Source organism: Anthonomus grandis, chromosome 5 (assembly GCF_022605725.1).
Source record: "Anthonomus grandis grandis chromosome 5, icAntGran1.3, whole genome shotgun sequence".
Taxonomy (NCBI): domain Eukaryota; kingdom Metazoa; phylum Arthropoda; class Insecta; order Coleoptera; family Curculionidae; genus Anthonomus; species Anthonomus grandis.
Genome location: NC_065550.1, coordinates 20,476,373 through 20,490,960, shown reverse-complemented (window position 1 = coordinate 20,490,960; position 14,588 = coordinate 20,476,373). Strand labels below are relative to the sequence as shown.

The 14,588-nt window shown below is 31.3% G+C and overlaps 1 long non-coding RNA gene across 1 annotated transcript in view; it reads left to right on the top strand.

Annotated features, from left to right (window-relative positions):
• Positions 1-12,852: 12,852 nt before the first annotated feature.
• The window catches only part of LOC126736242 (uncharacterized), a 30,357-nt gene continuing 28,621 nt past the window's right edge, over positions 12,853-14,588 (top strand). The window contains exon 1 of the long non-coding RNA XR_007660640.1: positions 12,853-12,999. This is a non-coding gene — a long non-coding RNA (uncharacterized LOC126736242). The remainder of the gene's footprint in view (positions 13,000-14,588) is intronic.

Here is a 14,588-nt window from a genome sequence, read left to right as displayed (position 1 = left end):
CTTTGGGGAATGACACAAGTGGCACACCGCACGACATCTTGAAGGTTAGCGAGAATCTTCCGGAACAGCGCTCTGCCGAGTACATAAAGAGCAACATCGCCGATGGAAGTGAGTTGTTACTTCAGCGAAGTAAAGTTCTGATTATTGGCGCAAGATTTAAATATTTGTAAGTGAATATTGTGAAAATAAATATCTCCAGTAGTCGTAAGTGATAGTGTAAATAAATTAGTTGAACATTTTGGTGCAATCCATTATTTAATTCACATATTTTGAATAGTAAAAACGCTACATTGGTGTCAGGTGTGAGGTATGACTTGGACGTCAGTTATTATTAGGGCGATGCCCCGGGCAACTTTATTTTTGCTGGTGCGAATGATATCGGTTAAATGTTGCAAGGTCTGGAAGCTAAATTGCTAAAAAGTTTCGCTAAACTCGGGGCTAAATTGATGAAAATTTCTGCAAAGATAGAAGAAAACTCTGCCGCACTCACCCGTTTCTTTGACCTTAAGGAAAAGCTATGAGGGAATTATGCGGGGTTGGAAGAAAAGATTTTGGAAAATAATACGAATTTAAAAAGTGAGCTTGTAGAGATGCTAGAAGAGAATTTTGCCAAGTTGGAAGAAAAGATTTTGGAAAACAAGGAGGAATGAAAAGAAGAAAATCATTTATTAATGGAGGACAGGATTCAAAAGTTCAAAAAAATACAATATTCGACGTCAACACTATCGATGAGCTGCGCTATAAAGTTAAATGAACAGAGAATGTCCCCAGAAGAACAAGAAGTATACAACTAGCTAGTGAGGCATTTGGAGATGCGTTATTGCTAGTCACATGTGGATCATGTCTACTACATGCAGTTAAACAATCGATGCCAAAAGTCAGAGGAGTCCTTGCAAGAATTTGAAGCCGATATAGCACGTTTGGTTCGAATGGCATATCCACAATGCTTCATGGTCCAGGAAAGGATTAGGAAACATCTGGCAGTTCAAGCACTCCTAGATAGACTCTGCAATGGTAAAATGAGGCAGGCTTTACTACTAAAACATCCAACCAAGCTAGTAGATGCTTTAACACGGGTGCAATTCCTAAACTCGCAAGCGTACTCGATAACCTGGATTAGACGATGATTCGCAGCATATTAGAAGTAATCTTCAGGCCTACAGGAGTGCAAGTTCTGTTGTGATATTATACTCTCTAACGTCGTCCTCTGGAAAAAACCGCTGCATTTTATTTCTACAAGAGCCCCAGTTGCAAGAGGCGAACCTTCTGCCGATATCAACATGCACCATCTTTGCATCATTTTGGCACGAATTGAGCTTAAGGAGGGGGCAGTGTAACGATATTGTAAACACCGATAAATTTGCACGGCACACCGTCTCGAAGGTTTGCGAGAATCTTCCGGAACAGCGCTCTGCCGAGTATATGAGGACCCGCATCACGTATGGTCAGTGAAGTCAGTTGTTGTCAGTGAAGTAAAGTTCGGAATATTGGGACGAGTTTTAAATAGTTGTAAATAAAAACGGTGAAAATAAATATTACTACTAATAGTAAGTTATCCAGTACTATCCAGTATTTAGTTCACACCTATCGAAGGTTGCCGAGTATAACCTCCTAAATAGTCAAGTGCAAAACATGCAAAACCTAATTTTTTGAATAAGACATGGATAAGCAAGTCCCATTTTAATATTTGCTTACAATAAGTCCAAATACTACAGATTCAGCGACGTCTAAACTGGTGTTATGAAGGGTCCAACGTAGTTTTTTATAATAAAACCTTAGTTTTAGAAACATTAAGACGCAGAAGATTTCAATTGCATCGATTTGATGCTGACTAGACGATTTGATACGATTCTGTGTAGTCTTTTGATATCCTCAGTTGCTCGAATTAAAACTAGTATCGTCCGCAAAGAGACAGATTTTAACGTTGATGTCCAGATGAACGATATAATTTCCAAACAGTAGAAACACAATAGGTCCTAGAAATAAAATTTAAGTCACTCCACATTTCATCGTCTTACAAAAAGACTCTATGTCAACACTTACAAGCTGACTTCTATTATTAAAATAGGATTTAAACCATTCAGTAGGTGTTTCTCTAAACCCGTAGTGCTGTGACTTATTAATTAATATATTATGATTTACATAGTTGAAGGATTTAGAGAAAATGCGGAAAAGTGTTGCTGTTGGGTGATTCTTAATTCTACTATAAAAAGAATTAAGCAATATTTTATTGATCTTGAATGAAACAAATTATTTATAAGAGATTTTTTTAAAATGTACAAAATAATTGTTAAGAGACTTAGGTGAAGTAGGGATTGAGCCAAAGGAAGAAGCCTAATTTTTTAATTCAGTCACAATAGGCCATGTCTACCTACCGACACTACCTGCTTTGGCCAGCATGATATTATAATAAATATTCTCGGTAGCCCTGAGAGTTTTTGATACGCTTTTCTGCAAATTATTTTATAATTATAAAAGAGTTTTCTATAGGGTAATAATGAGTGCATTGTTACATTTTTTTTTGTGAGCATAAAACCTTAACTCAATGTATTCAAATTTGAAATATTTTAATATAATTTAATAAAGCTTCATATAATATAATATAAATTATCAAAGTCTTAAATTAGTGGTTATGAAAGTCCAAAACCAACAGGGTTTGGGCTTATAAGAGAGGGTAATCTCCATAGAAAAACCAACCATAATTGTGAGGTTTTATTAATTATAAAATTTTGATCAGTTTAGAAAATAACCAATTTATGGCAAATGTATTTAAATGGCAAATTTATGTATAAATATATCAGAATAGAATATAGACGTTAATGAATAGATATATATTTTGTTTTATAGCAGTAACTACTTATTAGGCATCAAGTTTATATTAAAGCATAATCTTGACTAGGATGATATTGTTGGTACCTTGATCTTGCATTGTGAGGTTGTACATGTGTCTGATTTCTTTCGGTTGCCTTGGCCAATGTCGATCTGAAAATTAGAATGAGACTTTATTATGTGTGATGTCTGCAATAGTCAGTTAAGCAGAATTTGCTGCTCTTTCTTTTCACATAATTTTATTGTAGGAAAAGTGTAGTGAATCTTCATTTCAATAAAATAGTAAACAAAGTAACTGTCAAACCCAAATATTGATTTTCTTCTCAAGACCTCTTTAAGTTTTATTGTGGCTGGTACATACTTACAGTACTACTTATTTCATGCAGGAATTGTCTATATTTTGTTGAGTGAGATTCCCATGTTAACAGATGACTTAAACATGTTAAAATCTGGAGGGGATCCATTTCGACAGATTTGGGTTAATGGGTCATTTTTCAGCTGAGAGTTAAAGACTTCAGCTGGTTTCGCTTTGCGCGGATTTACAAAGGAAATACCTTATCTAGGTCTGATTTTTTTTGTGAGTTAAATTAAAGTTTTGCCTAGGGCAGTTTTAAAGAAACAGACTAAAGTGTTTTTAAGGTTTCCTGTGTTATTTTGTCATAAAAATTCCAAAGAAAGGCCACATTCCAACCTAGGTAAGTTGCACATGGCACATGGTCAACTTATTCTTATGATTTTTCTTATAACCCATTTAATATTTGCATTTATTTTATTTTAATTTAAAGTTTATAAAAGCATCCAACTTTTTAAAGCGAAATTTTAATATAAAATTATTTTGCTCACCTCAAAAATTCATCAGTTCAGTTTCTCACATGTAGTTTCGTTTTTAGGACTTTCTTTCTCTTTCTTCTTCTTTTCCTATTTGTCCCCTTATAACTACCACTTGGACCTCCTCATCTAATTGTTCAATTCATCACTGATATTGTGAAGGATTTGATGGAATTTGATGGTCTGAGCCCCATCGAACACACTTGAGCTTCTTCTGGATATCCTGAAATCCATCACAGAGTGTAGTACTGGCTGGATCACTTTGTCCAACTACCACAGCAGACACTGTCCTTCCTGAGATACACCAGATAAGCCCCATGGCCGTCTAGTCATCAACCAGGGTGAGAACAAGGACCACAGAATAACATAACCATTTAGAAGTGTAAAACCAAGGCCAGACACATTATTTTCGCCATAGTTAGTACTAATTGAATAATTTATCGCATATATATTTACTAGTTTACTTTAATCTTTGAGGCACCTCGAACTGAGCATATACGTATATGCGAGGTATAGTATATGTTGTACCATATTTATTTAACCATAAACCGCCGGTTGTTATTGTTTAATTTATCTTTTATGAATTGCTTTTGTAAACTCTAGTGAACTTTGAAACTTGTAGGTTTCATATGATAATACCCATTTCTTTATTTAGCATTTGCCACATTCACATTTGGAACTTTGATAATTAAAGGTTAGGTTATTTGTCAATATACTAAAGCTGAATTTACGTATTACTTTTTAATACTTCCTAATGCGGACCTAAATTAGGTGTCGTTTAAAGTATCTAGAGATATTTCCTGCTTCGGTTCGGGGCCACATTCAGGGCCATATTAAGGCAAGATTTTAAGGATATCATTGCATGAGGGTAGTAAAGCAGGTGGCGCCTATAAATACATATTTAGTAAGGTTTACCCACACCACTCTCGTGGGCTAGCTGGAGGCAATTTTAAACCCCGGATACCCCTATTTTGCCAGAAGCCACCCTTAACTTAATCAAATAATTTAACAATAAACATCAACAATCATTTAAAAAATTTATTTTTCTGTAATAGCATGTTCTGTACAGATAAACGTAAACCTCAACTAGGCCAGGGCATAGGGTGTTTGATTTTGACAGGCCTAAGAGGAAAGGCTTCGAAAGCAAGGCTAGATTATAATTTAGTAATCCTAGAAAACTCATTATTGACTTCATCAGAGGCGACATTTTAATTAGTTGTATGTATTTCCAATAAGTGCTTGAAGTTTAGAAAATTTTTCTCTCCAAAAATACGGAATATAAATATCATATTTGTATTTTTAAATTTTATAGAAATTCACTACATAGCTGGTATTGCTTTATGATCAGAGAAACCTGAATTATAAACATTAGAGGCAATAAATTCCGTATTAAAAGATGACGCGGCATAGTCTATAGTAATAGAACTAGTTTCAGTTGTTCTAGTGCTTATATTATTACCTAAAGAAAGTTTTTTTTAAGTTTCAGGACCAAATTACAATTAGTTCTCTTAACAGGTTGATCTTATGCGCCAAAAACTTCACTTAAAGCACGAAATTGCTTTTAATTTTTACATGTTATTCGGTAGTATGTACCTGAAGATAACGTTTGACGATAATGTACCCATGAATTATTGTATAATTGGATACTATTTACGTTTTAGAAATAGAATATCTTTGATCTAAAATAGCTATTGTTCAGACATACTATGTAACCGAAAGGGACAGAATTTTATGGCAACGTCAGCCAGAAAAAAAAAATTGTAATATACAGTGTACATTAATAACGCAAGGTGATATAATATTTTTTTTTAATGGAACACCCTATATTCCACATTTACTTACGCGCCTATTTTGCTAAAGGTTGTTTTAATAAGAGCATAAGATTTCAGTGTACGAAAAAATATGGTTTTCTCTAGCAAAATATATAAATATTTATTGATTTAGAAAATATATATTTAGGAGTTATGTATGAAACAAAATATCTTGTAAGTAGCTGCTACGGCTTTGCTGGCATATGCGTACCCTTTTGACGAAATTTTTAGTAACGTTATTGTTTACATCTGGTATTTCATTAATACAGCGTTGTTTTATTATGTAATGATTTATGTTTACTAACTCCCATCTGTCATGGTAGAATCATGTGACAGTATCTCTGTCAAACGTGGCGCGCAATTTAAATTTTGCATTCTTGTTAAAACACCCTTTACTTATGTAATATACAGATAAATTTAGAAGAACCCATAAATTTAATGGTAAAATGAGTTCCTAAGAAATCAACACAAAATTATTATACAACACAACATTAATGAATTAAAATTTTTATATTTCCATATGTGTTCATGAAAGGTTTAAACTAAATATTTTATAAAGAAAAATGGTATGGGTGTTTCCTGTAATAAAAACTACTTTTTTATTTTTTTTTATAGCTTATCTAGTTTTTTGGTTTCTTTTTGCATAAAAAAAATCATTTTTGTGAAAGGTCGTTAGGCCTAAATCAGATTATCCTACTTATGAACTATTACCATTATAAATATAAATAATGTTTTTGATAATATTTAATTGTATTTTTAGGAATGTGAACATTTGTTATTTATTAGTGTTATTATTATTTAATATTGAGCAAAATGCAATTTTTCACTTTTGCTTAAAATAATACACTTTCTAAGTGATTAAGTAAAATAAAATAACTATTATCAATTAAAAAGCTTTATTGCAAAAAATTGTATTTTATTTTTTTATGCAAAAACAGCGAATCAAACAGAACAATAATAAGTGAATATTACGAAAAAAATCAGTGATGAGAAAAGTGAGAGTATTTTTTTACAGAGAATTTAAGTATAAATACTTAAAAGCTTGCGGTTATTTTAATTGAAATTACGTATCACATAGAATTGTCATGAAAACGTCATATTGCGTACACATATTTTACTATGTAATTTTTTTTTTGATTTTCGCTTTTTCCACCAAGATTTTATTTTTAGAAACCCCTTGCCATAAATTTACATTTTCCGGAAGCACGTCCAAAGTTGCAACTTATTTAAAACTAGCTGAATGCCCGCGGCGTTGCTCGCGTAAAAAATTGCCACGCCGTTTTTCTTGAAGTCAAGGGACGCGATTAATATAATATAATTATTATAAAACCAAGACAAAAGTAATCTTAAAAATGATTCGCTAGATGCAGAGCGAGCGGTAAGACTCGCAAGTCTAGGCTAGACTTGCGAGAGTCTAGTCACCTCTCGGGTATCAGTCTCGCATGGACCCGCCTTGTTGTTATGTCTACCAAAATATAAATAATACAGAGGCACTTTTTCAATCGTATTTTTTAATCAGCTTTATGTCGCTATGCGATATTTATCATATCGCTAACACCCCTTATCGGTGGAATTTCAAAAAGTTCGTTCGTATCCGGGGCCTACATTATAAAAAACATTGTTGCAATTTCACGTTTCTAGCTATTGTAGTTTGGGCTCTGCGATGATGAGTCAGTCAGTCAGGACAAACTCTTTTATATATATAGATTAAAATTTCTTTTGCGACTATATTTTTATACGATTATGTATTATCCAAGTTATTAAAATTAACTTTTAGGAGCAAAAATATTTATTGATATGTTATTGACATTGTTATTTTACATCATTAAAGTTTGAGAAAAGATAAAAGGAAAAGTTTGTTCAGAAGCAAATTCTAAAACACGCCTTATGCCTTTTAGCGTAAATTTTTAATAAGAAAAATTTAAAAACCGATACAAAATTACTGGCACATTAATTCTGCATTAGACCTGTCGACCATAATTTACTAATAACCTAAAATTTAATTTATATTGGATCCGTATTAATATAAGTCGGTTCAATTATTTAGCAACTAAATAAGTTCAACAATCTACAATAGTATATTAAAATGAAACAATTTAAAAATTTAACAAATTGTAGTTTAAAGTTAAAATATCTATACTGGGATATTTAGAACTGAAAATTAGTTAGTTAGTCCTTAAAGCCCATTAGCTGATTAGTATTTTTATTGCCCAAATAAGTAGCAATAAACCATTAATGAATGTATAAATAAATAATAAAGTTAGCAATTAAGTACTGCGTTATTTATTTTTAGATAAATTTATTTTATTATTATCTTGGTTTACTTTTGTGTTATAGCCTTAGTACCACAAACCTCTAGTCTAATTAATAAAATGACTGTATCAAAAGCTTATGAAATATCAACGAAAATACTCACAGACGGTTTTATTTTAAAAATAATATTTATATTTCATATTTCTTAAATTTCAATACTTTTGATATATCATATATCTCTTGGCAGATGAAAGGATTCAAAAGATTCGACTATAAAAGACCCACAAACTGGCCAATCTCAAGGGAACCCTTTCAGGCTGACCGTTATTTAAAATCCTTTCGGCTTTCGGTGGTCACTCCCCGATAATTGTGCGGACATGGCCGAGTGAATAGCTAATTCTTACTTAAGCCTCCCTTTGGGTATAAACTCCATTTATCACCATTGTACTTTGTTTAATTTTTAGCGAAATAGGATATAAACGTGTTGACAAAATTATTCAAGACAATAAGGATTGACAACACATTAAATATTAGTCTTTTCCAAAATAAAACCAATAATATATGAACCTTTTTTTATTAAGCGGAATTGCTTTACAAGTGGCGCTGGTAATGATTCGGCCATCATAAATCTTTTTTAGTTTTCGATGACTTTGCACAAAGTCAGCTGTTAATAGAATCACTTTGAATTATAGGAACGTTGAATAATTGTTTTATTATATCAAGGATGCTCGACGAAATCTTTTTTGATTAATATGATTTTAATTTAGCATGTAAACGCCATTATTTACTTAGGAGTTTAGGCTTCTATAGTTTTATCTTTTTTAAATCGTTTCTTGTTAGACCATAACGCATTGGGTTTTTCTTCCAGTTATTGAGACCAGATATGCTAATTAAACAAACCAAAGTATCTAAAGTATACAATCGTATTAAGTTTTGCTATATAAAATATAAAATTCTGAGATTAGTTAAAATATGGCAGATTCATCTTGAATCTCAGTGTTAGTCTGCCTCCAGAATTACAAAATTGGCTCTATATACGTTATTAAAAAAGTTTTAATTTTCAACCAATTTTGGACAAAATTCGATGAAAATCTAATTTTTTTAATATTTTACTTTTTACCGGGCTTATTTCAAAACCGATTTTAGAAAATAAAGTGCACTTTGAGAATTTTATTACATTTCGTTATTTGCTCACAATCACCAGAATTTTTCAATGTATTTAAATAGTAGTCAGGTAATTTGTATATCCTTTTTGTAACACAGCCTTATCTTCAATAAATTCTAGTTGCGATCCTATAGGTTTGAAATCTTGAGTTTAGTTGTGGGATGGGATCGAAGGAATAAAAACAAAACGTCACTTTTTGTACTGGCCAACGTTTCGCAATAATTTTATTGCTTCATCAGGGCCCTAAGGTAACAAAAAAGACACAATAAAAAAGGATTATTATATATAAACAAAATTTAACTTTTTGGGGTTATGTTGATACCACCAAAAAAAGAAAAAACAGAAAAACAAAAAAAAAACAACAAAATCTTAGATTTGAATTAAAAAAAATTACACAACAAAAAAAAAAAAAATGATAAAATTGCTTACATAACAGTGTGATTTTGCTTGTCATAAAAAATCATGTTTACAGGACACACAGGTAACATAGAATATATAAAATATTGTTTTTTTAACAAAAACGGTTTAAATTGATGGGTTGTATCACAAACAGTTGCTTTAAAATTGATTCTACGGTGTACAATAATAATTTAGCATCTAGCCAGAAAAACCAGGTATGCGAGAACACAATAGACGCATTCTTTTTAGTGATAAGAACCAAAACAGTCCCAAAAGTTTACATTTTGATTTGATCTATTAGATTAAAATAAGAAGAACTTAGATTGTCTATATCCGTTCTTTTATTTACCACATTATTATGTTTTTTTATGTTTATCATTTCGGCTAGAAGTCTCTTTTTAAAAAGCTGCTGTTGGCCCATAATTGTAGTCTTGCCAAAATTAAAATTGTGTCTTGTATTCATTTTGTGCTCAGCTAAAGCAGTAGGGTTTTTTTTAAGGGCTAAATTCCTACAATCATACTCATGTTCGTATAGGCGCTGCCTCAAGCTTGTAATCACGAAAGCAGATAAGGGTAATTGCACCGTAATCCAAAACAAGTATGACTTTGACCAAAGGATAGTTAATGCTCTCAATGATACTGACACTTATAAAAAATTAAATAAAAATCCTACCATGAACATTCAAAGTAAAACTAACAAAATTATATCACAACTTTTTGATAAAAAAATGATATCGATTGAACAACAAAAATGGTTAAAAATTAATAATGGTGTCGCTCCCAAAATCTATTTTTTACCAAAAATTCATAAATTGGGGACACCACTACGACCCATAGTCTGTTTTACTGGTTCCCCTCTTTACAATTTAACAAAACTTTTGTCCAACATTTTACAACATTTTTTTATAAAAGATGAACGATATGTGAAAAATTCTTTTGATTTCGCTAATTACATTAAAGAGCAAACAGTCCCTGAAGGTTATATTCTTGTATCGTTGGATGTTGTTTCTTTATTTACTAATATACCGGTGGACCTAGTAACTGATATAATCACCCAAAAGTGGCATCTTATCCGGCCTAATACATCGCTAGACCTTGAAACAGTTGTTTTTCTTTTTAATTTTTGTATTGAGAATAATTATTTCCAACATGGTGAAAATTTCTATACCCAAATTTTTGGCCTAGGAATGGGAAACTGCATGTCCCCAATATGCTCAGACTTTGTAATGGCACAACTACAAGATCAGTGTATTTCTGAACTATCTTTTAATGTACCTTTTTTCTGTAGGTATGTTGATGACATAATCACGGCAATTCCAAATAAAAAAGAAAACGAAATTCTATCAGTCTTCAATAGTTTCCATCCACGTTTACAATTCACTATCGAACAGGAAATTAACTGTAGTCTTCCATTTTTGGATGTTAAAGTCATAAGATCCACAGATGGTACCATAAAAACAGATTGGTATCAAAAACCAACTTTTTCAGAACGCATTTTAAATTATTTTTCAGAACATCCTATGACACACAAAATAAATGTAATAAAAAACCTAAAACATCGGTGCTTGAGACTTTCTAGTCCAGAATATCATAAAAAAAACCTTCATTATGTTCAGACAATTTTAAAGAAAAACAACTACCCCCTATCAATTATTAAAAAAATAATTAACGACACCGAGAACATTACTCAAAATATTACACGAAACAATGAAAATAATCAATTGGCTTATTTCAAGATTCCTTACATTAACACACTTTCTCATAAAATTAAAAAGACCATACAACCAAAATCTGATGTTATTAAAATCTCAGAAAGAAGTGAAAACTCGATAAGAAAACATTTCTTTACGAAGCTTAAAACTAAAGACGCCTTTGATTTACATTCTAACATTATTTATAAAATATCTTGCTCTGGGTGTGATGTGTGTTACATTGGTCAGACGGGTAGATATTTGAGGCAGCGCCTATACGAACATGAGTATGATTGTAGGAATTTAGCCCTTAAAAAAAACCCTACTGCTTTAGCTGAGCACAAAATGAATACAAGACACAATTTTAATTTTGGCAAGACTACAATTATGGGCCAACAGCAGCTTTTTAAAAAGAGACTTCTAGCCGAAATGATAAACATAATAATGCGGTAAATAAAAGAACGGATATAGACAATCTAAGTTCTTCTTATTTTAATCTAATAGATCAAATCAAAATGTAAACTTTTGGGACTGTTTTGGTTCTTATCACTAAAAAGAATGCGTCTATTGTGTTCTCGCATACCCGGTTTTTCTGGCTAGATGCTAAATTATTATTGTACACCGTAGAATCAATTTTAAAGCAACTGTTTGTGATACAACCCATCAATTTAAACCGTTTTTGTTAAAAAAACAATATTTTATATATTCTATGTTACCTGTGTGTCCTGTAAACATGATTTTTTATGACAAGCAAAATCACACTGTTATGTAAGCAATTTTATCATTTTTTTTTTTTTGTTGTGTAATTTTTTTTAATTCAAATCTAAGATTTTGTTGTTTTTTTTTTTTTTTTGTTTTTCTGTTTTTTCTTTTTTTGGTGGTATCAACATAACCCCAAAAAGTTAAATTTTGTTTATATATAATAATCCTTTTTTATTGTGTCTTTTTTGTTACCTTAGGGCCCTGATGAAGCAATAAAATTATTGCGAAACGTTGGCCAGTACAAAAAGTGACGTTTGTTTTTATTCCTTCGATCCCATCCCACAACTAAACTCAAGATTACACAGCCTTATACTAAAATTTTTATTCTGTACCTAATTAGGAAATAAGGTATTATTAACCATTGGTCCATAGTTTCTCTCCGATATTTAGCATCGCAAAACTCATTGGAAAAGTAATATCTGAGGCGTAATAATTATGAAGGAAGCTCAACGGAGAATGCTCCTTACTATTGTGTGGTACTTACTTACTTTACAAGCATTTAATACAGTTTTTGATTCATAACTCTTAATATATAATTATGAAATAATTAAATTATATAGGGTGTCCCGTAATTAATTGGACATAGGTTAATGTAAGATACCTGACAAGAAAATAAACCGTTTGAGCTCAATATTGCTTAGAAAAATTTTATTGGTTTTCGTTCTACAGGGTGTTAAAACTAATTTTTTACCAAACATTTATTGAAATATTTTGGAATCCAGTGGACAGATTAACTTAAAATTTGGCGTACTCTTATTACTTGGGATAGGGAACACGAATATGATATCTATTTTGCCATTGCCACTAGATGGCACCACATACAACAACATTGAGTGATTAAAAAGTTCATAGCTTTTTTGACCTCCCTGTACGTACATTTGCGAGTGAGAATAATAAAACAGCATGTAATTCTAGTCAAAAAGGGTATACTTCTTTGAATTCCAAAAAGTAAACCGTTTTCGAAATAAACGCATTTTTATATTAGGTTGGGTATGAACAAATTATTATCGGAGTTTTACAAAGTAGGCTTTGCCTAGGATGAACACATCATAGCTACGACCTGTCAAGGTGAAGTATTAATAAATAAGTCTTTAATTTGGCTGAGGCTCAAAATTCAGATCTTTAAAATTTTTTAGTTCAATATCTTAATCTTATCTTTCAATAGCTTTTAAAACTGCAAACTTTTTGAAAAAGCACTTGATAAACGCAAACGATAAAATGGAGCAAACTTTAAAATTTAGAGTGTATTCTTTGAATTGTGGTAAGTGTTCCGCTGTGTATGTTGGTCAGTCTGGTAAAAGGATTTCCACTAGGGTGAATGAACATGTAAGTCTTTTCAACAATAATTGTAAAAACGCCGATATTAGAGAAACAAAGTCAGCCTTTGCAAATCATCTTTTATCGACTGCTCACAACTTTTTGGTGTCGGGTGATGTAACTATATTAGATGAGTGTGAAAAAGGTAAAAAAAAACTAGATCTCCTCGAAAAGCTGGAGATTACAAGAGCTTAGAGAATCCCAATGTTAAATTGTGTCAATAATATCTTTAATTTCGAACCTAATCTCATTTTCAATAATCTCCAATAAATTTTAACCTTGTCTCATATAATGTAATTAATCGTATATTACATCATTACCCCGGTTTGGCGACAAGGTATATACTTCAGATCCAATGGTCTCTGGTTCGATCCCTATTAAATAAACATTTTTTGAAAAATCTTTTTTATTTTTTTGGTTCTTTCATAATTGTATTTTTTTTTTATTCTTTATAACATAATATGTATAAAATATACTGGATTTCGGTGATATTTGGCGTTTTAAAGTTCATATTTTAGTCAATAACGGTACACGATGTTGCAGACATATTATGTTATATATTTTTATTAAGATAGGTATGTCTTTTCTGTTAATTAGCGTTTTGTTCCTTATTATTTAATTTTGATAATTTTATTTAGGTCTGATAATGCCCTAATGCGGCGAAACGCGTAACCTTATAATAGACCCTTGATTTGTGAGACTTTGACTTTGAGTATACTTTCTCCTCCTTTGGTCAATTAAATATAGTTTATTTTCATATGATGATTAAATTAAATTACGCCCCAGCCATATTTTGTTTTTTTTCGTGAATACTCTTTCTTTTCCAAGTTTCTTCTTTCATATACTCCTCTTTATTAAAAATACAGTAAATTTAAGGATATTTAAAAAACAACAATGCTTAAGGCAAACTACCATAATAAAAGTTTAATAATTTATTTTTGCCAATTTTTTTTAGTATTTGATTTAATTATCTCTTTTTAGCATTGCCTAATTTACTCTTAGTAATTTATTTTAATTTGTTTCAAAAATAATCCCTCTAAAAGTTTTGTTTTATCTTTTTATCGCATACTGTTAGACTGCTATAAGTGATTATTGGTAGTCATTGTAAATTTAATTAAGTAGGATACAGCTTATGTAAAAAAAGTACCTAAATATAGCTTGTTTATTTCAGGCATCAAATTTCATTCTCAGTAGTAAATGTTTGCTTTCTTACTAAGTATTTCTTAAACATTTAGGGTTTCTTTATTCTATTAAAACAAACGAATGACAAGTATTAATTTTATTCTCTTATATCATTGTCTCAGATTTAAAATATATACTCGTTCACCATAAAATATACCGGTATTTCGAAAAAGTTGTCCCCTATCCGTCGTCGATTGATTTCGCCATTTCAGCCCTGTCGCCGCGTACGGCAGCGGACCGAGGAGCTGTCACTTTTTTTATTGACCCTAAGAAAGAAATATGGATTCACGGAAAGTTACTTACTTAGCAAGAAAATGGAAAAAGCTGCTCGAGGAAAACCCAGAATGAAGA